At 33.1% G+C, this 27,149-nt stretch overlaps 1 protein-coding gene across 1 annotated transcript in view; it reads right to left on the reverse strand.

The window, feature by feature from the left end:
• The window catches only part of LOC100870834 (U-scoloptoxin(05)-Sm1a), a 101,749-nt gene that overhangs the window by 45,232 nt on the left and 29,368 nt on the right, over window positions 1-27,149 (reverse strand). The gene's annotated exons all lie outside the window — the stretch shown is intronic.

Genomic DNA, 27,149 nt, shown 5'->3' on the forward strand with positions numbered 1-27,149 from the left:
CAGTGGAGGAGTAGATGCTTGTGTGTACATCGAATTCCGAATAGCCGGCGATTCGCGGGAAATTGGAAAAGTTGGCTCTTATATAGAAAGCCGAGCAGAAGGATACACCGGTGTGGACGAGGAAAAATATTTTATTGGAAATTGGAAAACATTGCAGACGCGAAAACGGACCAGAGATTCCGATTTCACGGCTCTCTTTCTCTCGTGATTTTTTGTATACACAATAGCTTCCTGAGAATACTGGAAAAAATCTGTTTTTTATTTTTTATTTTTTTTCTTTTACTATTTCTAGTCACTCCACTTTTATCCTTTGGATTTTTGTCTTCTTCTTATGCGTTTTTATCGTGTTTTATTCTAGATTGTGTAAATAGATTAAGTTTGAAATATTAATGGTTATTAAAAATATAGTGAATGAATCTAAATGAATTTTAGACTTTTTTTTTTAAATAGTTTTTTTAAAATAAGTATTTTGTAAATGTAGAAATTTTTAAGACAAAATTTTTAATTTTTTATTATGTGTTATATTTTATTTCCAAACAGTAAATTGTCATTGTAGAATTAAAATATTTGTATTTATCTATATAAATTTTACTTTTGCATTAATAATTAGATATAGCATTGTGAAATTTAAAAATATGAATCTATTCATTTAAAGATTTTAAAGAGAGTTAAACAAAATTCTTAAGAAAATCTGGATTCAAACTTCCATCTTTTATCTTAAATGAGTAAGAAAAAAATTTCAAATAATTCAATTGTTTTTTAAAACTCAGAGAAAAAATATTTTCCAAAATTTTCTCCAAAATTCAATGGATGTTATAAACGTTCCATAAACAAAATATAAGGAAGAATAATAGAAATCGTTCAGCAAAAGTTGTACAGCATAAATGGCAATTAAATTATTAACGAGTGAAATCTGCAGTTATAATTGCAGGTATGTTTCGAGGAAGGGCCGACTAACTATTGTTTCAAACTACTTGCATGGAAATTCGAACAAAGTACTGATTACCAGATTCTGCACAATTATGCTATTGGCTACTTGAATCCTTTGATGAAGTTACGATATCGATTAGGCTTTAGTATCGATTTCTCGAATTTCACGCCTGACTAGTTATTGACCTGTACTACTCGCAGTTAACAAAATAAACTGTTTTGATCGCGTAAATTCATTGGTTTAAAGCTATTATTGTTTCTTGTGGTTTTTTTTTATAGATTACGAAAAATGTTTAAACACATAAAATATGTATAAAATTATTAAATATTGAAATCTATCGAAATATTGACTTATACCACTTAACCGATGAAAAATTTAATTTTAATCATTAAATTCATCTGTTTCCCAATTTATTGAGCAAAATAGAAATGCTGTGTAATTTCATCAACAGAGAATAATATACAATAACACTTGTAAAATAATTTTGTTCCAAATGATTAGAAATATAATTGATTAATCTGTTATTTTCTGAGAATTTAAATGTAATTAAAAAATAGAAACAGTGTTTGAAATAATTGTATGAGTGTTTAACAAATATAAAGAAATTTAAACATGATATATAAAAAATTTATTTTATTTATGCTTATTTTCAACTAATCAATCTATACATATAAAAATCTCACCTTTATTTTTATATGTGATGTAACAATTAAAATGCACGCCATATATATGTATCTTAAATATAGAAATCTTTCGAAACACGTTGCCTGTAATCAAATGTATATTTTCTAAATAATCCATTTAATTTAAATCCACGTATCTCTACTTGTTCGATGATGTTGCAATAATGGAAGTCGCAGTGATATAGATGACGTTTACGGCGCCCGTAAATCGTTTAAACTTAAATCGAACGCGCAAGACCGGTGCAATAATAGAAAGTAATCACTCGTAATCGTGTCCATACAATAAAATGCGAAATTTCGTATATAATTAAGTTAAATTTGACCGAGTCTCAATTATACGAAAATTATATCAATGATTTTCGAAATGATCGAACGAATTTTCTAAAATTTCAAACATCTTGTATCAATAAAACAATAAGAAAGAATAACAATTAATGTTCCATTTAACTAATTAAAATCTTCGTGAGATCAAATTCTACAAACTCAACTCGTCTCTCCATATAGATCAAAATATAAATCCAATGAGATATCAAAGTCGAGGAAACGAAACCGATTCGACATCGGTGTCGTTCCAGACACAGAAATCCTCATGGAAAATATGACACAATGACGTACGCTTCGTGGAAACAAATAATGGCATGGTTGGGAGGGGGTGAGTGGTATCAGAGGTGCAAGAATTTACGGTGACAGGAAATGAACGAGAACGCCGCTTCATCGAGGTTATCGTTAAAAATGCGCGCGAAAACAAACCAAGGGTAAAAAAGGAAAAAAAGGAAGAGAGAGAGAGAGAGAGAGAAAAAAAGAAAGAGAATTGAGAGGGAGGGAGATAAATCAAACGGCAGAGAGGAGGAACAAGATATAGTGGTGCGTCTGTTGGAAATTTACAAGCAATATTTTTCGAAACAAACAGGGAGAATTTTCATTTTTATCGGGGGCAACAAACATGGCCGATTTGACGAAGTATCAGGTTTTGTTGCGAAGGAAATGAATTTTCAAATGAATGAAACAACGATTGGAAAATTATTTGTTCATTTAACGGAATAAATTGTTTTTTTTTTTAATTTTAGATGACCATATGAAGTACGATATTCCAGTTCACTAGTTTCAAATTTGAAATTAACATTGCAATAATTATTATTTAAGAGTTGCCTCTTCCATTAATTTAATTTTCTTCCATTTTTCAATGCTTTTAAAGTCGGCCATTTTGCAAGAATATACGATAATTTACAAATTATTTTATATTTTATGATTTTTAATATTACGATATATATATATTTAATCTAACATATTCGTGTTTAAAAATGATTAATTTATTTTTTGTAATTAACTTATTTACTTGAAATAAAATTTATTCGTTATACGAGAAGAAAATTAATGTACATTTACATTATATTATAAATAATAATTGTCCAAGTATCTGGAACGAATCTTTCACCGACCCAAATTTTCGTTTACTCTAAACAGATTCCACGTCATAAATCTAGATGTCTCCAAAGGGCGAGGTGGAAACTAGTTTCGAACAGTTCTCGGACTTGGAAACCGATACATCTGATACAGGATTTGGTAACTCTCAAAAGCAAAGTTTCCTCCTTTGGACATTGTCTATCCTTGTTTACTTAAGAACTAATCATACAATAATAATAACAATAAAGATATACCCTCGATACGAACTTTTGAATTATTATTTTGTTCGTGTGAAACCCGACAATTTTATGGATTATTAAATAATTTATATTCGATATGATAAAATTGATCCTCCTATTGAAATACAACTTTCCCAAGTTTTGCTCGTGGGAAGAAACAGTTTGCGAGTAATTTGAGGTTGCCAACTTAGACGACAAGCAGCTTACGTCGCTGAAATACTTGAGAGAAGGCAAACGTGACAGCGAAACGACTGGAAGTTTTTGCCTCTTGCAAAATTGTCCCCGACCCAAATGTCCAACAGATAGATTTTTTTCCTCCCTCCAATTTTTCTTTTACATTTCCAAGCACAGCACAATATCTTGCACGATTGTGGATGGAATACAAATGGACGCATAAAAGTTCAGAAAAGTAAATTTAAAGGAGGAAAAAATTGCTCGTATTGTAACGTAAAAGTAGGGAAAAAATCGTACACGACTGTCTTATTCCATTTATCTTTTGTAAACCAATTTTCCTATTCTATTCAATATACTACTTGTTATATATACATATACTACTCATCTAATGTATTCAATTTCTCACACAAGGGATTAAAAGAGAAATTACAAGCTTCACACAAAAATAGGGAATAAAATGGAATAGTAATCTTTAGATACGGAATACCAAATTTTGCTCGTCAAATTTGATAGTCAAAGCACCCTGACACCCCTGTTTACACAGTTATTTCTCTCTTTCCAAGAATCGCCTGGGATTGGCGATCGAACGAAGCGGAAGAGGAAATTCCACAGTGTCGAAACTCGTCTCGAAGTGGATGCCTCGAGTTATATATATATATATATCTCCTCCTCGCCCCTCCTCCTCTCCATTGAACCGCTTGCTTCGAAAACGCAGCAGCGTTCCAGCCAGCTGTAACTCGGATTCTGCGGGCAGGAATTCGCGGTTACCGAAATTCTTCAGGCTTCTCGTGAGGGAATTCCTGGCGCAAAGCTGTCAAGCTGCCGTTCTAATGAAGAGATATCGTCGTTGGAAACCCTCGAGGAGTCCAAGGCGAGGATTCGAAAGGCGAGATATCGGCGAGATCCCCCTTTGAAGATTTCGCATCTTGTTTTCCAAATTCGTGTGCGAAGATCCGGCAAGGAGGAAGTTTCTCTCGGTCGGGAAAGTTTTCTGAATTTGGTTAACCACCGGATGGTTGGGAACGGATAGTTTGAGTTATATAATTCTAAGGCTGACTCGGTTTTTTATTTGCATTCGATTAAAATTTTAATTGGAAATTAGTTCTCGCTGTTTTTTTCTTTTTTTTTTTTTTTTTTTTGGTGTTCTTTTGTAATGAGGAGATAACGTGAAGTGAAATTTGAAATAAATGTCTTGTGCAACAATTAATTAATTAAAAAATAATTCAGAAACTTTCTTTTTAACGAGAAATTGTTAATTTGAATATTAAATTTTGTTCAAGACAAAATATTTCAAAGATAACACATTTTCTTTCCACACAGGTTTCACACTTTTGTACAATTTTCTAACAAATTATTTCGTTATTTCAATAGTTTTAAATATTGTTCTTCTCTAAAGATCAATTAAAAATCATTTTCTCTAATTCACATCTCTGTGCAATAAATATATTTCAACAAACTTTTACGTATTTTTCTGTGTAAAAAATCAACGTGTTATTCTCAAATTTCCAACAAATCGTCTAAATTCTTATTTCAACAACTTTCGTATCGCCTCTTCCCAAGAATGAATGAAAATTATTTCCAAATCTCCATATACAATCCCCTGTTTCAACAATATTCAACGATATCTCAATATTACATTTTCAAATTTCACAGTTTCTCGCCAATTTCCGCGTAAAATCCCCTGAACCGAGGAAAATCTCTCCGCAATCTTTCGCCAACTATAAAGCGACCTCTTTCTCTCCTTCGTCCGCCAAAAATTCGCGAATTCGAAAGAAGGGAAGGTTCCCGAAACTTCGAAATAAGTCTGGGCGAATGTCTCGGCCGGCTGAATAACTTTCTCGACCTGCTAGGCGGGACGAGGAGGGGAAATAGAGAAACTTATGCGAACTCGTAAACGTAGGAAACCCATTACTCGTCGGCCGGTCAGAGATATAGCGGAAGATCGGCTTGCAAATTCGTCCTCCCCTAGAAAAGGGGTCGCGTCCCATTTCGAATTTTTTCGAGTTTTTCTCGAAATCTTATCGGCCAATGCTTCGATCTTTCATTGTAAATCAATATTGCAACTTGTTAAGTACTTGTCTTGTTAAGTACTTGTACATTGATCTGATTCTCGGTATAACATTTGATAATAAGCTCTGTTAAGCAATGCAACGTAGATATATAACGATAAGTTGAACGATAAATCGTTCGATGATCATTTTAACGTGACACGACGTGTATCTTGAGCCAATACCTTGAGCTCGAGACTAATTAATGAATAATGTAGGAAGACAATGTTATGGGGCTTGAGCAAATTGGTTTAATTAGTTGGAAAAATATTAATATGAGTTAAAATTTATTCAGATGTAATAATAAATATTTTAATAAGATTGGGGGTGAGAGAGAAAAGAAAAATCTCTTGAAAAGTCAATTTCATCATGGCGCGGTAAGAGGAGTAATAACGAGATTTTTACATTTCCAACATTTAAGTATTTCATTATCGTAAAATATTAAACACGATGCGCGTTTTTAAAGTTTTTATAGGAAGAAAATAATTTTTCGAAGCAATTTCATTGTTCGATCGAATGATAATAATAATAATAGTAAAAATAGTAAAAAACGATATAAACTTGTGTCGAGTAAAATTTATTATTTTATTTCAAATAAACATCGAATTCGGCAATTTTCGAAAATTTATAACCAATAATAATAGTTCGAATTTAATTCTCAAAAAGGAGAAATTGAAACGTTTAAAAACTATTAACTAATAGGTAATAGCGAAATATAGTTCATTTAGAAGTCTATCAAAACTTCTTCTCATCCTTCGATAAGTTTCAGGTAGTCTTGTCGTCTTAATTGCCTTGGAACAAAACATTCTTCGAAGTTGGCCAAGAAAAAAATACGGTTCTTATACGCCTTGACACCCGTCTGGATAAAAGTTTCTTAATAATCTGTCTGAGAGAAATAATTAAATATGCGAGTAAAAAAAAAAAAAAATTGTATATTTTAAAAGACTTTTTCTTTTAAGACAAATAATAACTCATGAAACGAACAATTCTTTTATAAGATTGCAGAAAAATTGAACAAATCTTACGTTTTCTTCTTCTTCTTCTTCTCTTCTCTTTATCAAATTAACGATTTTCTTCCCTCTTACGTTTAATTATTCTTCAAACGAATCGTTAACGAACTTATATCGAGGAGGTTTCAATGGTTTCAATGGAAGTTACTAGAAATTAAAAGTTACTAGAAAGTTACTTAAATTCGAATAAAAAGCCATGAAAGTATTTTTTTTTTTTGTTAGAAACGTTATAAAAGTTATTATAAGTAAAGTAAAGTAGTATAAAGTTATCTTTGAGAATTTACTATCGGAATAAGTTTTCGAACGATTATCTTCCATCTTAATTATTCTATCGCAAAGGTTAACGAAAGAATAAGACGTAAAGGAAACTCTTCATTAAAGATTCTCTTAGAAAAGACAGAAAGCCAAAGTCTTTGATTCGAGTTTTATCGCATCCTAGTTTGTGTAATCCGTTAACTTGTTCGAAAATTGATCGATCTAACGACGATTACAATTAAAAGTTTCAACATTGAAAGGCAGACCGGATGCTCAAGTAGTTCGACGAACATCACCTTTCTTGAATGATAAACTGGCTCCACTGAAGCTTGGTTAATTAAACACTCGGATAAATGAACCTTTTCTAGAAAGAAGAAGAATAATCCTTAAGAGTGAGGAGAGAAAATCATTAGAACTTTCACATAATTGAACGTGCAAAAGTTCTCTATCTCTATCTTTCATCCTTAGAAACTTAATAAATTTTAAACCTAATTAATTTATCCCCAAATTGAAGAAATTTGTAATCATAATTATTTTACAAAACGAATCGACAAATCTAAGATTAGTACTTAAAATTTATCATCAAGTATTTATCATCTATTTATTATCTATCAAAAGAACCTTTGAACTATTTCAAAAATCACTATCAATTTTTCTACTTCATATTTTCACAAAACTTATTTGCAGTTGTACGAACTAACGCAAACCTAATCAAACCCATTCTAAGAGATCCAATGATTCAAATTACTACAAATCAAACTTATCATCTACTCAGCATTCGCTACTTTTCTATACTTCAAAAATCATTTCCAAACAAATCAACACAAACGATATCAAACCTATTCTAAGAATCACTATCAATTTTTCTACAATACAAAGTTAAAGTGATACAATTTTACGTTTCCACAAAAAGTCCAAATAATTTTTCTTTGCACAAACCAAATCAAACCTGTCCTAAAAGATTATCAAACTTCTCCAAACTTTTCAAAAGGATGTAATCAAGCAAATGTAAGGTCACATCTTCACGAAATCCTCGAAAACGCTTTTTATGTTAACAAACTAACGCAAACCGCATCAAACCTATCATTCCAAAGACCGTTTATCAATTTTCCTACAAATCTTGAATGTCACGTCCAATCTAATACGTGAAATCTTCTCGAAAAAACCACTCGATCGTCTCAAAATTCAATCCTTGACACGATATTAAATGCCCGTGGACGAATACCAAATGTTAAGGGGAACGAAGGGCTGCAAAGTGGTTAGCAATCCCTGAGGCGAGGGCTAGTATGGCCCCAGATCCAGATTAGTCACGGACGTCTGCCTGTGGACAGACTTGTGTTATTTCGCTGCTCTTCTTCATTCACGAGCCGCATTCCGACTTGAGCATCCTCGTGGAACGAGTGCTCTAATGCTTAGCCGGCTAATTGTCTATCTTTAGCCACGACGTGGCGCATCGAACAGCGCCTATACAGTCCCTTGTTGTATCTCGTTTGAACATCTTTGGGAGGATGAAAGAAAGAAATGGAAGGAGGAATGGACGACTCTTGACACTGTTCTATTTCTACATGGAAATGGGAAGCTTGACTTTGCAAGTCGTGCATGAAAGTGACGTCTGATGTGCTATTCCCTTTTGGCGGTCTCTTTTCAACCTTCAATTCCAAGTTTCTCAGAAAGATCGTGTATTTGATTATCGAGTAAAATAATACGACCAAGATGTTACTAGAAATTATATTTGCAAATTAATATTGATTAATACAAGGTTTAATTTTACAGAGATTCTATGAAATAAATGTAAAATTGATTCTTTTGGAGAATTGTTGCAATTAAAGTCACTGATTTTAAAAATTATTATAATATTATTGAATTTGAAAATTTCTGAGATCTTATTAATCGTCAAAACGTGTATTAACAATTCAAATGTGCAATTCAGTATACCAAAAGCTGACCCTAATATTATGCCACGAATGCACAACCATGCATCTCCCCTTATCTAATCTCAGACCCTCCACTTATCAGTTGCCTAACAACAGATAGGCCTAGCCACGAAAATCGCCGTCTGACCATGAATGGACTGTACCCACTGCCACGCTTGGACCGTGGCCCATCCGCCAGCCCTGTTCTTCGTTGGTCGCTGTCTGACCACATCCATTCCTTACCTACTGCCACTGCAAGCCGCCTGGAACGTGCAATATCCGTCCCAACTGCGATATTTATTGCTATACCAGTCAACGAGAATAGTTCATAAAGCACAACAATTGATAATAAATCGAAACGTCAGATTTTTGGAATAAAATTCGAAGTGAAATCTCTTTTTATCGATAAATTTTTGTGTGGTAAGTAATAATGGGATATATTACTTTTAACAAGTTTAATAACAATTTTATATTTCGAATTACACGCTGAATTATTTTATACACGCTCTCTTCTTCTTGATGAGAAAATCCAAGGACACTTATTACTTTCATCAAAGTACCTCCAGCATATATTGTATCTCTCATATCCTTTTGGAACAACTTCAAAGACATTTATTACGTTCATTAAACTGCTACTGCTCTGAACGTATCGAAGTTTTCTACGTTTCTGGGAATAATATCCATCTGAAAGAGATATTTCACATATTCTTCGTAAACAATTCGAATATTTTAATTAACACAGCATTATTATAGCTGTTTTATCCGAAGATAATCATTAGAATACATCGCTAGAATATTTGAAATAACATACGAGATCAGTATAATTTTATATTTATACAGATAAATCAAATCTTTTTGACACCACAAACCATCTGACAGATTATAAATACCATATCTTCATTACGAACGTAATTGCAACTGTCTCTCCTTTCTAAATTAATACCAACGAATCCAGAAACACTTTCGGCTCTTCCAATCCACCGACAATATTATTATTTCTTCAAATTACAGGGAGAAATTCCAGGAGGGGGGAGGATGGTGCATTGCACGCGAGCGCATCCCCCCCCCTCGTGGGGTCACATAGCATCCATGCATAGTGGCCATTGCTATGACGCGATGCTATGCGTTGCAACGTAGAGAGAGAGAGAGAGAACGAAGGTATCTAAGAATGGAATCCGTCCACTCTGGATTCTACGAGCAAAAGGACGTTGATACATTTGGAGATGATGGAAATTCGACGATTGTAGGGTGGAGGATGTAAATGAAAGTGGCAATACAGGAAATTGGGGTAGGATGTGGTTATCTGTCCTGAGAATTTTTCTTCTTGTGAGTGATAAAAATTTGTGGAAAAAGTTTCAATCTAATCTATAATGTAATAGAGATCAAGAATTATTGGGATATCTTATGCGGAAATAGATGTGCAATGAAGTGAACATAAGAAATGAAATAAATATGAAAAGGAAAATAGCGTATAGAATGAAAAATATCAGAATAAAGCGAATACTTTATAAAATATATCTATTGGATATATATATAAGTAACATTGAATAAAAATTACAAACCATCAAAGATCAACCCGAATAATTAAAGATAGTCCTCCACAAATCGAAACAATACCTCGAAACAAGTCCAAACTTTTCTAATTGCACAATCCAATTTCACCAAACTTTTGTCCAACCCAAACAAATTTCTCTCCCCTCCCCCCTCCTGGTGGCAACCCAAAATGATAAACGTGAATCAAAAATCACGTTTACCTTAACACCGAGCGCCACCTAATCTAAGCTAACAAGACGGGCAGACTGTCCAAAAGCAGCAAACTGTTAAACTCGGAGATTCGCCAAATTTCGCGAGGAATTCTCCGCGTCCTCCGCGCGGAGAAACCGGATGTTAATAATCTCGTTAAGCTGGGCGGGAAAGCACAAACATTGAAATCCATCGAGTCGAAATAATCGAGCTCCCTCCCTCCCCTTCCCCACCTTATCCAGCTTAACAAAATAACAATTCGTTTCGATGGGGATGAGTGAGCCACGGTGTGTTTCAGCGGGAGTAATTTGAATAAACGTAAACTCCTCCTCCTTCTCGGTGGCTAACTGAAATTAACTCTCGAAGATGAAGCTTCTTCTCCACCGTGGAGTGGATGCTTTGGAAAAATCATGGTGGAATATCAGCTGTGGAATAATTTAAAAATTTGCACAGGTTTCCTTTGTGTTTTGCTTTGTTTCTGGAATTCGACAGTAATTGTGATCAATGATAAGCAGAGAGATATAAATGAAAATTTAATAAATCGAAAAGATGGGAATATAGCCAAGTTGGAAAAGTAACTAATTAAAAATTTCGAATAAAGTAATTATTGAAATAAGTTTGATCGATTAGCCTCAACTATTGAATTTGTCCATCATTGAATATATATAACGTTGTAATCTTATATAGTAAGTATTTGGTGGTAATATAATAGAATAATAATTATATAAGATTATATATAACAATTGGAACAAAATAAAGATGTACGAATTTTTTTTCAAATTGCATAGACAAATAAATAAATTGTCTATGAGTACAACAAGTAAAGTGGAGATACGTTGGGGAAAGAGTTTATGCAGAAAGTTGAGATTAAAATCGAGTTTGGAGTATAATAAGTTTGCTTCGATTATTAAATAACATTTTTAAGCTTTCCTCCGTTGCAAAAATTGTTCCAAAGACTCGTTTCTTTGAGCATTTTAAGCAACTCCACTTAATTCAATTCCATTCATTGAATTTTAAATTGCTTGCGATCGTCCTCTTTTCCAAGAGTAAAGTATGTTCACAATTTACCAAACTATAACCATAGCCAACTTGAAACAAATTTCCTCTATTAAAATCGCTCCTATTTTTATTCCTTTCGCTATTTACAATGTTTGTTGCATTAAAGAACTGATTTTCAAAAATTCGTGTAAAAAAAGGAACATATTTCTTGAAATAATTCATTTAATTATTCTCTCGTTATAATAATTATTAAAAAATGCAGTTTTAATGTTAAATTAATTGGTACACGCAGCTTTCTTTCTTTAAAATATTACATAATTGAACTATAATTTTCATACATACAGCGACTGTAAGAAATATATATGTACACACAATTTTATTCATCACTTTTATATCGTAGTTTCTATAATTACATAAAAGTACAACTACATGAATCTAATTATAATAATAAATGCAATAGTAACTATTTGTTGTAGCCATTATTATGTATATAGATTTCGAATTCCTTCTCTCCAATCGCAAAAGAAGAGGAAGAAAATACAAATTTGATCAAAAAATAGAAAAAGAATCTACCATGAATAGAATAAAACAAAGATAAAATTCGAATAACAATTCCGTCTCGCGAAACAAGTCTCAAATCGAGTTGTTAAATTTGATTCACCAGACAATGATTGAATCTTGAAAAACGAACGTATTTCACAACACAATTTCTCTTTCTTGAAAAAATATCAAGAGAATTAAACGTGGCTGCGATCAGAGGAAGTGTCGATATCCATGAAATAATTAAAACTTCTCGTTTCCTTCTTCCTCGTTATTCGTAAAGATAAATCCAATTTCTCCGTTCAATGAATTCGTAAAATATCGTCCTTCTCCGCGAGCTTCCACCTTTTCCATGCCCTTCGTCGATCGAACTGCTGGAAATTCCGCAAAATTTCGTCGTCGTTAACGAAAGCTTATCGTTTGCGGGAGAAAACACAAACGGTCGAGATGAAGTTTGGAAAAAGCAGACGATGGCTGGAGTTTTGCAGGAGTGTTCCTTTGAGCGAAAGTTATATGGAAAGGTATTAAAGTGGATGTTGGAACTCTGGGTAATCTCCTCGTTCGAATTCCTTCTTTTTTCTTTTTTTTTTTTTTTTCGTCTTTGGGTGAATGGAGGACAAAAAGAAGACTTTCATCGGATTTTTTTTTATTAATAATATTACGTTCCTTCCTTTTCTTCGTCCCCAAGATAATAATTGCACTAAAACTTAAAAATTTCACCAAAAAAAAAAAAAAACTCTGAACAAACGAATGAATAATAATACAGTAAGTAACAACAATCATATATTATCCATTACATAAAATACAGAAATCAGAAATTCCCCCGATTCCAAATACATTTCCAAAGCTTGAAAAAGAAAGAAAAAAAAGAGAGAAGAAACGAAATCGATATTATTAAAACAAAATAATAACAAAAACGCCACGCGCGATCCAAATGCGATCAATAACGATATATGATGAAAACGAAGAGGTTTCTTCGTCCCCAAGATAGTTTCGTTCGATCATCTCGGTGGTAGGGGGGAAAAAAAAGAGAGAAACAAAAATCTCAGCCGCGAAGAATTACAACGAGAACGCGAAAAAAAAAAAAAAAAAAAAAAAAGGAGGAGGAGGAGGAGGATAAAATAAGAGAAACTTTCCCCCTCCCCTTCCCTCGAAGCACAGCGTTGTAAACACAGGTTGGCCATCCCTCCCTCCCCCCGCGCACCGATTCATATTTCGAAATCGCATTGTCCACTCGGCTGGTGGAGGGGCTGGTGGCACACTCTCTGGCGGGGAGGAGATATTTTCCGCAAAGCGGGGGCTGCCGCGCAGGGAGGGTGCATTCACTATTCACCCTATCTGGGTCAGTTTGCCCAACCCAGCCGAGGCCTCGAAATCCTCCCCTCGCTCGGCCAACTCCTCTCCTCTCCTCTCTTTCTCCCCGTGTCGCCGCCCCCGCGCCCGAACCACGACGACGTTTTTGTCTCCGCCAACGAGGAGCGAGGAGGGTTGCTGGTTATTTTTCATCGGCCTAATCGAGAGCCGGGCGAGGGGTTGGAGTTGGGACGAAGTTTGGGATTTTCGTGTTGGGAAAGTTTCGTTTCGAAAGGGTTCGTTCCAGGATTTGGGGGGAGGGGGGGGGGGAAGAGAAAGGGGTTCGGTTTTGGAGATTTCGAATGTGGATCGAGGGAAGGGTAAAAGCGTGTTGTATGTTTGTAAAGATACATTGAGTTAGTGAATCATTTAATCGTATCGTTGGGAGGAATAAAAGAGTTGCTCGTGTCAAAGTTAAAATTGTCTGGAATAATTGTAATACGTGGGAGGCTTTAAATTTGGTAAAAAGTATGTAATTTTTCGTAGAATTTCAATTTTAATTCGATATTCACGGCTAAAACGATCTAAAGGATCTGGAGGTGAGTAGAAAAATTGGTGCATGGAGGAGCAATTTAAATTTGCTATTGGATAGAATGAATCTAATAAATCCGGTGGTCCGGCGACGAGCGCTGTGAGACTTGATTACGCGAGATCTTCGAGTTTCGGCTCACGTGCCATGCGGCGGTTTGATTCCAACTGGAGAGTCTTGAATCGAGAGAAGAAATCGTTTTTCTTCCCTTCGAGGATAGGTTTGGTCGGGGAGAGGAGATTGTACGACGAAAGGAAAAATAAATCAATCGAAAAATTTCGAATAGTTCGTTTCATTAAGCGTGCTCGTTGATGAATTTTTAATTTTTCAAGGATCTTTTCTTTTTTTTTTTCAAATTAATCAATTTTGTGAATTGTTAAACTTTTTTCTTTCGTATTGTCTATATAGTTCCATTTAATCGAACACATCAATTTCAAAGATTTAAGATTTTTGTATCGAAAAATTATATATTACAATATCGAAACTATTGTTTCGCTATTATAATTTTTATTTATCGAAAAAATCGATTCTTACTACTTCTTTGTTCTTATTATTTTTTACAATTGCGATACTACATGTATGACACTTTATTATTCGCGGACACAATAACAATTAAACGAGAGTAAAATTATTGCCTATAGTTTGTTAATTTAAACGAAACGTTGACAATTCGAAGGATAAAGCAAGTGATCCTTAGAATGCAAATGGACCTCCCTTGTCTATACAGGCGTTGTGAATCTGGGTTGGAGTTTACGGGAGGCAATTTGTTCTCGTCATGGGGTGCTTAGCAGAGATTCCTTTGCATACGGGTAAGTAGAAGAACGAGGAGTGGAATTTCGTTTTATTTTCGAGAGAACTTCTGTTTCATGAATGCACGTATTCATTCGACGGTTACATTAAGTAGACACTATTATAAAGAAAAGTTTGATAATAGAAGAATTAAATCAAAAAATTTCCAAGTTATAAACGAGTGTTAAAGAACGTATATAAGATAAATCGAGATTAAAAAATTGTTAAAAAGAATCCATTGAAGCAAATAATAACAAAGGATAACAATACGATGAAATGTAATAAAATTCGTGAATAAGTGTTCACCAAAATAAAATTTCATTTGAAATTTTCAAATTGTCAAAAAAATGACTGATAAAATACCAGAAAATTTCTAAATTGTAAAATAGATTTCGCATTGTTCAATTTTGTAAAAATAAAGACATTAACTAAAAAAAGAGCATCCACTGTTCTGAAAATTCAAAAATTATTACAAATACAAATCTTTTTAAAAAAAGAAATCCATTAATCTAAAGCAAGAATAAAGCAAAATTCATGAATAATTAAAATGTTCGTTACCCTGAAACGAAAATAAAAGAGACTACATTGAGATAGAAAAAAAAACATTTTCTCTAAAGAAAAATCTCTATTATTCTAAAAATACAGGATAAAATAGAAAATCTTTGAAACAAAATTATCACCCCTAAAACATTCGTAAACTTTTCCAACACATTTTAATAATTCCACGAGAAAACAAACTCTCTTGTCGTAATACAACAGCCAGTGGAAATAATGAAATTCTTGACACTTGCTCTCAGAGTTGGGGGTTGAAGAAATTCTTACGTGTTACGAGTCTTTTCGTGGGGATGAAATATTGACATTTCATCTTTGCGAGCAAAGAAAACTGCAACGAGAGAAAGATAAATATAACATACGATGATGGAAGGACACGCGTGATACAGTTGGAAATCGTCGATTGGAATCCAAGCTGGGGGAGGAGTTAATTAATTAACGAAGTGGAGAAGGTGAAAGAGTAATCCTAGACGATGTTGAATGTCTTTCTGGATGGGCAAATTCTCATTGATTAAAGCTTCCCTTCAGTTGGATTTGTTCGTCAGACTGCGAAAGTTTGGAACGAATGAATGAAAATTGCCATCTAAATTATTTTAATTTAAGAATTTTTTTTTAATTCTGAAAGATTTTTTTGAAATTGAAATTAATCTCGAAATTTTTACAAATTTTATCATATAGATTCTAATCTATATAATTCGAGAATGAAAATAATGAAAAATTGTTACTTTTGAGAGAACGAAATAGACGAAATAATTTTTAATTGCTAAAAAAATCCAGTATTAAGAATCAGAATTAATTATTCTAAAAAAAAATGTTAATGTAATTGGATGACTGTGTAAAATTATTATTAACATTGAAGAAAAAGAAAAAGTTATTTTCCAAGATTATTCACTAATAATTCACGCAATTTTCTGAAATATTGAAAATTTTATACGATTCATCGGATAAATAAATTATTCTTAATTAAATAAAGCAAAAAGTGCATAAAATTATTAACGTGAATATAAATTGTAATTAATTATATTGAAACATTAATATGAAAATATATATATATATATATACATATTTTGATGCGATAATAATTTGTTTAAATAATTTCGAATAAATCACAACATGTCGCACAATATACACAAATTTTTTTCATGAAAACAATTTTCAAATTTCTGTATTGATTCGCAAAAATCTACAACATGACGTTTAAATTTCAAAAAAAAGACAAAAGAAACTACCATCGAAATGGCTCACACATGGCTCACAAATCGATCCCCGAACAAAAATTTAAAAATTCCACGCACGAGTACAAGAATTGAATTGAATCGAAATCAAAGCAACCCACTGAAACAATCCAATCCCTTGAAAAAAAAGATCAAGGGAAACGAGACGATTGAAATCCATCTTCCCATTCAATCTGCAAAAACCGCTGGATATCCATCGAATGAAGAAAAAAAAAAAAAGAAAAGAAAAACCGTACCAAAGGAGGGACAAAGAAGAAAAGGAGAAGAAGAAAAATTTAAAATCGGACCGTTTGATCAGTAGCCAAACGAAGGAGGTATCCTATCCTGTACCACGTCCTTTTATTACCGACCATTTCCATTTCACCCTTGTGTTACAACGCCTGCCCTCTAAAAAAAACGAAGGGAAGGAGGGGGGAGAGAGGGGGGAGGGGAAAGAGACGAGGTTGGACGTCCATTCTGGACGTTTCCATTTCCGCGAATCGACGAAATCCTTTGGAGGGACGAGGACCGCCGCGAAGAAGGAGAGAGAGAAAAAGGTGATGGGTATAAAAAAAAAGGGAGGGGGGAGGAAAAAGAAGAGGAGGGTTGGAAAACGTTGGAAAGAGGACGAGCCGCAGGGGGTCGCACGAGAAAAGGGCAGAGAGACGGACAGATTAGCTCTTTACCGTGGGTACGATTTAATCTCTGCTGCAGCCGCAGGCCTCTCCAAGCCTCCCTTGCCGCCATCTTCTTTTGGATCGACGTGCAAAAGCTTCAAAGTTTGACTCCTCGTTAAGCCTCCCCGGGACCGATTAATCTTCTGGTGAACTGTGTCAGTTAGAGGTTCGAGATCAACAGAGACACGCGTGAATATTTGCTTCGATAACTATGTAGCTTTGTAGCTTTCTATCTACGTGCTCTTCTTTTTCTAAACGCGGTCATTTTGATCAGAGACGATCGGTAAAATAATGATATAATACCAATTTTATAATATGATGCTACATTTCGTAAAGTATTTGGAAAAATCATGGATGAATAGTTGGAATGTTCAATTAATGTTACGTTATTATGTAAAATTAAATTATGCTCTTATCGACACTCTTCACGTGTAAAAATTTTTTCATCGAAACTCGTTTAAAAAATAGAGAAAACTATGCCATCGAAATCAGTTTTTGTTTCATCCCGTATATCTCGATCGATTGCCGAGATGTACAATGACTCAAAGAACCCATATACAGCTTAAGATAATGATGAAAATTGTAAATAGGCCAACGATGGGCAACCTAGTGACCTATATTTTTTCCTAGAAATGTGTACGAGATTTCTAGGAATCGCGTCTGTCGCTTGTTTGGAGTTTAAAATAAGTCGGTGAGACGAAATGCGAGCGAGAGGTCCGAGTAAATGACAAGGACGGAGATGAGAAACGATTAAAAATCCCTCTTTTCTTTACGCGACGATATCTTGGGAACCGGAAGTCGTATCGAAGTAAATGAAAAGGCGTTTTAAAGAGCAAGATTCCACGCTTCTAATGATCCTTCATTGATTGGTTAAATATCATTATCTTCGGAACTGTAGCAATTTAAACTTTTCCTAATTTTAATAGAGTATTAATAGAGTTATAAAGTGAGGGTTTAAAAATTAAGTTTTCTTTACACGGCGATATCTCGAGAACCGGAAGTCGTATCGAAGCAAATGAAAAAGCGTTTCAAAGAGCAATATTCCACGCTTCTAATGATCCTTCATTGATTGGTTAAGTATCATTATCTTCGGAACTGTAGCAATTTAAACTTTTCCTAATTTTAATAGAGTATTAATAGAGTTGTAAAGTGAGTGATTAAAAATTAAGTTTTCTAAATGAAAAGGCGTTTTAAATAGCAAGATTCCACGACTTCTAACGATCTTTCATCCATTGAATTGGAATTACTATATCCGAAAAAACATTGCTCATAATAATCTTACTAATATATTGGAATTTAAATATTTTGAAATATCTTTTAGTTAAAGTAAGTTGAATAAATTTCATTCTTTCTTTATAATTTATAATTTGTGAAATATTTTATTTTTTTAATTGTCTTAATCTTATCTTAATTTGTTTATCTCAAATAAAAGGTGTTCAATCTCGTACATTATTAAACCAACGCGTCAAATCAAGATTAGCAACAAAATTAGATTTCATCTCGTCTAAATTGCAAGCATAAATTTACACAACGGCATCACCCAAGAGCAAAAGGTTAATCAGAGATTGTGACCTATGATAAATGAGCAGTGTTGATAGAGATTGCTTTTTCGCTTGATTAGATGATCAATTAGATATTACCGTGATAAACGAGCCACGATATGAGCGTGGAAAGATAAGCTTCAAGATTGAATATCTTGTGGATTCTTCGCAAAATTTGGACTTGAACGATGCTAATTGCATTTCCCTCCACTGATGAATCCTGTTTCGTATCGAATCAGGAACGTTCAGCCGGAATACTGACGATTGAAAAATGAACTCGACAGGTGCAATTTGTCTTTGGACATGATGCCCTGTCCCGTTTAATCACTGCGCGTCTTGATAATTGATGTTAACTGGATATGATTAAGTTTCAATACCAATTATAATCCATATCTGATTTATTGTAAATTAATCGTGAAATTAAATTCGACATGTGTGTATATAAATTTATACTTACAAAATGTAATTGCAATTTTAAAATTTTTAAGATTTATTTTGATATTTTTGTCAAATTTTGAATTTAAAATGTATTATAAATATTTTAATATTGAAATGATTCAAATATATGTATTAATATACAATATAGTTAAAACGATTTTAATCTTTCAATCTAAACAATTGATCAAATTTTTCCTTCAATCTCTGCAAAATAAGCAAAATTATAAAATTTTTTGATTTTAGTATTCTATTGCTGTCTCGCTTTAGGACGAAAGAAAATTGAGTTGTTTATGAAATAGTTTACCATGGAATCGAAAATATAAATCATGCAAATGTAATAGAAGAATATTTTGGCTTCGTCAAAATCAAAATCAAAAATTAAAAATTGGATTCCACGAAATTATATTTTCTCAGATGCTGTTCATCTATCACTTTCACGGGCCACTAATTTGCCCGCAAATATTGAAAAAAATCTTTCAGTATCGATTTTTAATAATCAAAATCAAAAATCGGACTGAACAATTTAACAAATTACGAACTTTCACCTCGTATTATGAAGAGCATTCCCAATTTCCTTGCTCGCAACAAACTTAAAAAAAAAAATTTCTCCACTAACCATTTTCCATTGCGCCCAAACTCGGCAAAAACAAAAACAAATACAAAAACAAAAAAAATTCTAAGAATTAAAAACTCTTTAAAAACGCTTCCCTCCCTCAAAATAAATTTCAAAAATCTCCTCGCGAATAAAAAACCCACTTTTCCAGATCCTGACGCGGAACGAGGATCATTATGAAACACATTTGAAGCGATTCCTCTCCATTTTCCAGAATCTCGACTCCGACGGTGAAAACAGTCTCGATAAAAAAATTTGAAAAAAAAAACCCTCTCAGAGACAGCGTCTCCTCTCCGTGGAGGTGGCGATCCCCACCCGAGTTAATGAAAAATGACTGGAAGAGTTGACAGACCGTCTGCTTTTCCTTTTTTGCCTGGATGATCTCTGCTGGCAATCCGCAAAGTGCAATGATGACGGTCTCTGTGGAACCACCACCATGGAAGTCCTCCATCCATTCTTTTATTCGTGAATGTAATTAACAAAGGACAATTTATATTAATCTCCTCCCGATTAATCATTATTGGTTGGAGAAGGACAATTGAAAATGGCATGGAGGAGGTTATGTTTTTTTTTTTTTTTTTGAAATCGTTTTATCGTGGGTTTTTAATATTTTGAAACGAATGGTTCGGTTCGGTTATTGATGAGATATTGATTGTTTTGAACTCTCGTTTTAGCCACGTTTTCCTTTTTGCGCGATGGGATAAATGGGTTGGGCATTTGGCTGTGGAAAATACGGTAGTCATTTCAGGATTAAAATTCCTTTTTTCTTTAAAAAAAGGAATTTTTGCAAACAGGATACTTTGTCTCTTATTGATTAACTTTTCTTCATTCGTTCTATTTTCTATTTTCTTTTATTCGTTTATTTTTTTAATCAAATAAATTTTTTTTAATCAAATAATTCCTCGAATGGGAATGGAGTTTTTTAAATACGATATTTTTATTTCTCTCTTTCTTCCTTAGTGAAAACCTGTGAAGGGTAACTTTGATTCTTAATGGAAAAAGTGAGAATATTTTTTCTTCGTTATTTCTTGTCGAAATCGAAAAATTTTTAGGAAGAAAACAAATTAAAATGCTCGATATTAATAAAACATATTGATTAACATTTGAACAGTTGAAGAGAAGTTTTATATTCGTGTAATGTCACTGTTCAAAAAAATTATATATGAATTTAAAATTCGAATCAATGGAACATTAATGGCCGAAGAAAAAACAAGCGGATTTCATTCAATGAGAAAAAGATTAATGAGTTAACGGATGTACAACGAAAGAAAATAAAAGAAGAGAAAGAAATTGTTGCTGTTTTATCAAAACTCTAAACAAGTTATAAAACTGCCACTTCCACGACCATCGATCTCCCGTTGCTCGATAAAAGTCACAAAAAAAAAATCCTTCCATTGATGCGAGAGCGCAGCAATCAAACTTCAACCATGACGAATACCTGTCAATTCCGAAAAAAGAAAAAATTTCACACCGTGGGATAAAAATAAAAGGAAAAATCAATAACCACGTTCAGAACGAGGATTTACACCAATCGTATCGTTGTCAGACGTTATTGCGAGCAAAGTAATTAATTTGGACAGGAATTTATTTACCATCGTTCCTCGAGAGCTGACAGACACCATCGTTCTTCAGCCTCTTACCGGATGGACGGGGTCTCGAGAAAACTGGTCACGTCCCTGAGACAAGAATAACGCCGCTGAGGATGCGACGTAACTGATGGATCGAGGCGAAAAAGGCGCGCAAGAGGCTACGTTTTACTTTTCTCGAAAATCCGGTGCAATTAGTCTACTTCCGAGAGATGTCGCCATATTGAATTGTAAAAAGAACGTGGTTCCATCGTCTCTCGATCTTTTTCGGATCGTATTTTTTTATTTAGGATAGAACTTGAAGTTTTTCTTCAAAAAATACATTTGATACATTTGATATCAACAGTTATATGTTTAGAATTGTATTATTAGAAAAATTGAAAAGTGAGATTAGAAGAAAATATTAAATTTTGGTATACACATATGAAAAGATAGAGTATAAAGATGCAATAGAATATATCAGCCATCCACCAATCCTATTTCCCGCCACAAATTTCCCATTCACTCAGCCACGATACCATCTTTAAGTCCTCTCCAAACTCCTGACAGACCATCATCAACCTGAACCATAAACATGAGACAATCAAGTGTCCGGTCATCAGACAATAGCATTAGATATATCATCGCGACAAGAACACGCGTAATCACTCGTTTACAAGTTGCTTGGACGAGGGGCATTGGGGCATTCGTTTCCCTGCGACACGGTCGTCGTTACCCAGGGATGCAACAGCCACAGTCCTCGGTGACAAGCATTCACCATTGTTCCCCTAGGTAGCGACAATGAAAACGTGCTAGACGTCTACCTGTCTCTCTCTCTCTCTCTTTCTCTCCTCTCCTCTTCTCACTTTCTCTCCCCCTCTGGTGATCTATTCTACCTGGTAAGTAACTTCTAGCGAGACAGCCAGATATACACGGCCACTTGTTCGCCTAGAAACAATGGGGCCAAGAATGTCAATGGCTTCTTCCATTGTCGCGCGGAAGCAATATTGTCCTGATGACTGTCCAAACGTTTGTTGTCGAGGGACAATCCTCGTGTCGATGCACTCTTCTTGCGATATTTCTTTATTTTTTTTTTTCTTTTCTTTTGTATATTATGGAAATCTGCAATTTTTGCATTTTTCAATCTTAATTTAATACAGGGTGCGTTGTTTTAATTATATTAATATAGTGGCTGATGTGTGTTCTTTTTAGAATTGGATTTTGGAGATTTTGGACAATTCTGTGATTATAATAGTTATGTAAGAAAACGTTGAATTTTATTAGAATTTTATCCATTCATTTGTAATGTCTTATCAAAATAATAATAATTAAATTTTCTTTTCATCAATATATTTCTGACTTGTCTAAAATTATATTTCCTTTTCTTTGAACTTGTTAAATTAATCTTAATTAAAATCTCCTAAAGAGAGAAGTTAGAATCTTTTTAACTTGAAAGATAAAAAAATACATGAAATTTTGAATATATCATAAAAATTGAAAAATTGTAAATAAGAAATCAAGAACTCAAGAAATAAATAAATATTTTTCTGGATTCTTTTCGTGGAAATATAGTAGTGATACTCGACGTGCAATCAGACACAATTTTTGTCAGATTAACTCAACGAAGTGGAGTCTGATAAAGTCATCGTAAATCATCGTAAATCGATAAATGGCCAAAAATTGGGGTGGAAGATAGAAATTCTACTCGATCAACTAACTCGAATCAAAGTATTGCAATTGATGTTCTCGATTCGTGTCACAGACACACTACAGAAGTTGTCAAGTATGAGCTTTGTGAAACTTCAATAGGACTCTTTGAACGTTAAACATCTCGAATCGATGAGCAACCCTGTCATCCATGCTCGAATATTGGACTACGAAAATACGATTTTCATTGGTAAATTGGAACCTTAGGATAATTTAACTTGTTGAACCACTGATAAGGAAAATTTTTTTCTTTGAAAATTAAATGTTTTCAATACTTTTTTTCTGAAAATAAAATAATAATATCCACCCTCATTTCAAGAGAAAATTTTTCATTGAAATAACAATAGCTAATAATATAAAACAAGTTTCTTATTTAAAATTCTTATTAATAGTATTATTAATAGTATTACTCGATTTAGAATGATGAAAGGAAATTGATTATCAAATAAGAGACGAATAAAAAAAAAAGAAATTACATTTCCAGAAATATTCCTATTTTGTTACATTAAATTTAATTAGAAGATGTGTTCAACGTTGGGAAACGTTAGTTGTCAGTCTCAGAACTGCTTCAAAATTTCATAAGCAGAACCTAGAGAATTGTACCAATCCACGTTGATTCTGCTAGTATCTTAATGCTCTGAGAACGTCGGAAGCAAGAATTTAACACACAGTTAAAATAATTTTCACATTATCTGTGCTTAATAGAGTAGAATATTTGAAATTGCTTGAAAGCATTTCTTGTAATTAAAAACTTAAGAATTTCAATATTTCTATAAAATAGAAAATTTGTTTCAAATCTTCATATAATAGGTAAAAATAATAATTTATACAATTTTAATATAACATCTATTAAAACATTGATTATCAAATTTATCTCTAAAAGCATATCACGCATTAATTATCAATGACTGATAATAAGACTTAAGTCCAAATATTATCATGAAATTTACAATAATCGTAGGAAGAATTGTTGTTAATATTTAAAATATTATAATTCAGAATGATGTAAGAATGAAAAAAGAATTATTAAATATTCTAAGAAATTAAGAAAAGGATTAATCGAAACGATCTATCGTGCGCCTAAAAGAAAAAGTATCAGTTTTTAACCTAATGTCTGACTTATAGCCAGCCTACTCCACTAGTACTTGTACCCCGTCTAATCTGGCTGTCCTTATTCCGGACAACGAGCACAAAAGAGACGAAAGAAGAGATAAGAAAAGAAGTCACGTTACCCTCTACTGTCTCTCGCTCTGTTAGCTGCGCCCCATTGTTTTCCATGCAGAAACAAGAGGGCTTTAAATATTCTCCACGGCGCCTGAAACTTCCCTGCGGAATATTGAACTCGGACACGATGGAAAAATATTATTCTCTTTTGGTTACAAATTGTCGTTTTGATCAGGAATTGAGAAATATTTCACTAGAAGTGTTATCTTATATCGTGGCGATTCTTTATTATCGTCGTTCGGTCAATCATCTTTTGTTTCCACTGAAATTATAATATTACTATAAATAAAATAATTTTATTCACATTTATTAAGTAATTAATTCTCGTGTATGTAAAAATATCTTTTGATTACAAATTATTGTTCGATTTGTTTATTGTTGGAATTAAGAAATATTTAAAAACTATAATATTATTTTATTTATTTGTGCATTGATTCCCTGTTTTTACTGAAATTATACTACTTAATTTTATTTTTATTCGTTGAGAAACAATGATCTTTTATTACGTCTGACCATATTAAGTAGTTTATTTTTCCAATATAAAATTATTATTTAACTAATGTTTCTTTTAGAAACCAGTATTATCTAGAATATTTATTTTATATCGATGAAAACATTTTTTTTTCCTGAAATTATTATTCTATTATTAAATTCACGTACAAATAACAATTCATATTATTTTAAATTTCTTATACACCAATTTAATAATTTCCAAACGTTAATTATAATCTGTATAATTAATTTTCCTTTATTTTTTTCTTTTCTTAACTTGCAACGCATGGAAAAGAACGTTCAATCAAAATCCATCGATCTCTTTTACACCATCAGAGAAAGATTGATCAATCTTGAAGGAAATCCTTCCTGTAACGTTTGTCTCTTGACTCATGACCGAATAATTTTTTGGAGCGTGAACGTCGATCGATGGACTCGATTAAAAAATGGAGGACATGGCGAAATTCGACAGACTTTTCACATCATCCTCTAATTCTTCATCGAGCAGGAGCGAAGGAATTGTCAAAACCGGAAAACCATTTTTATCGCCCCTCTGATTTACGATGAAAGAACAATCTTCTAATTTTTTTCTTCGAATTTCATAAAACTCCAATCTAAGTTCAATCCCCATAAAATTAAGGGAGATTATATAATAAAAATTCTTATTTTTTTCGATGCTCATTAAAGAAAAATATAAGAAAAATTTGAACAGAAGAATACTAATTAAATTCAATTCTTTGAAAAGTTTAAGAAAAAAAGAAAAATTGTAAAATTCCTAAAAGAGGAATTTTGAGAATTTTTATAAAAATAAAGAAAATCAAACTCGTAAAAGAAAAGAAAGAAAAAGAAGAAAAAGAAAATAGAGAAAGAAAATTTCGATTCTTGTAAATTTAAAAGAAATTCTAGAATTTTAAAAAATTAGAAGAAATCGAATCTACATCCTTTTTAATATCCAATTTAATCCTCTCTAAAAAAAAAAAAAAAAAATCATAAAAACAGACTTCAACAATTTTAACAAAAAAGAAAAAAAGATTTCCATTCTAATAAAACTACGAGAAACTTTAATAAAAATTGCTTTATCGAATCTATATTCTTTTCAACGTGATATATTCAATATTCAATATTCAATATTCAGCTCATCAAACAATTACGTAGATAGATAAAAGATAAATTTCGATACAAGAATTCTAGATTAAAATTACATAGACTTCGAAAGAAAAATTTTATAACGCGATGGTTCTTCCAAAAAAAAAAAATAATAAGAAAAAGATTTCAATTCATCAAGATTCTAAAAAAAAAATAATAAAAATCTCTTCGTCAACCTCGCACTTCTTTCGATCCACCAAAAAAAAAACCGACCGAGAATAGAAGACATTCGTCTCGACGAAAGAATTTCATTTATAAAAAAATTCCTTTAAAAAAAAAAAAAAAAAAAAGTACAAGGGAAAGGAAAAAAGAATCGTCAAGTTTCAAAAGTCCAAAGAGAGGAAGGTATGTAGACCCCTGTCCCTCGGGGAACCGGGGTTCACAAGTAGAAATTCACGGAGCGCGGAAGTCGGACGGGCCAGCGCTAATCTGAATCGGACATGCTCGCACTCTAATATTTCAGCCGAGTGTCAAGAGCAAAACTGGCTGGCTCTCGCAAGACTCTTCAAAAGCCCAATTCCAGCTTTTCTCCGTCCACCACGTGTCCTTTTCCTTTTCGGCTAATCCACCGGCGTCCCGCTTTTACGTGTATTTCCGGCGGCGCGCGAAACAAAAACGCGCGAATCGCGACCCTGAGCGTTTTGCCCCGATAATTACGAGCAGCTGGGTCACCACTGTCGGCTCTTTTGACATTCTCCTCGTGGATGAAGAAAGGGATGGTTCCTGATATCCTGTCTTCGGGAGAAAAATCCAAAAGATCGATTTTTGGAATTTTTATAGGGTGGCCGTGCAAAGATTGGCAATATTTTTCTTTCTCTTCCGTTTGCTGCTGCTAGAGTTGAATATTAATTAATTGAAGAGTAACTAGTTAAAAATTTTTTTGAATCGTTTCAAATAATTATATTTACTCGTAGTTATTATAGTATAGATCTTCATATAATCTTTAGCCGCGATTATTTCTTATTATTCAATGTTTTTGAACGGTAACTTATCGAAATAACTTTTATTCTTAACTTCGACTATTAAATTTTATGATATGCTGTCAGAAATTATAAATTAAAGGAGAAAAATACGTGTAAACGCAATTTTAAGGGGAACTAATATATCACGTGTAAACAAAAGGACAATCTCTCGACTATAAAACCATCCATTTCTTTTTTTTTTTTTTTTTTTTTTGATGTCTCATCGAATTGATATCGACCATAACGTGTCTCTCTTTTCATTCAAATGGAGGATCACTCGAGGTCACGAGAAATGGCGTATAAAATGGCGGAAGGGTGAAATTTTATAGGGCTGTAAAACCGTGGGAAAAGGAACGCTTTGTCCGGGGATTCGTGAAATTTTGATGGGCCTCGGAGTTCGCCCGCGAA

This window comes from Apis florea, unplaced genomic scaffold (genome assembly GCF_048593485.1).
Source record: "Apis florea isolate Af1SG1 unplaced genomic scaffold, ASM4859348v1 contig_2272_pilon, whole genome shotgun sequence".
Lineage (NCBI taxonomy): Eukaryota > Metazoa > Arthropoda > Insecta > Hymenoptera > Apidae > Apis > Apis florea.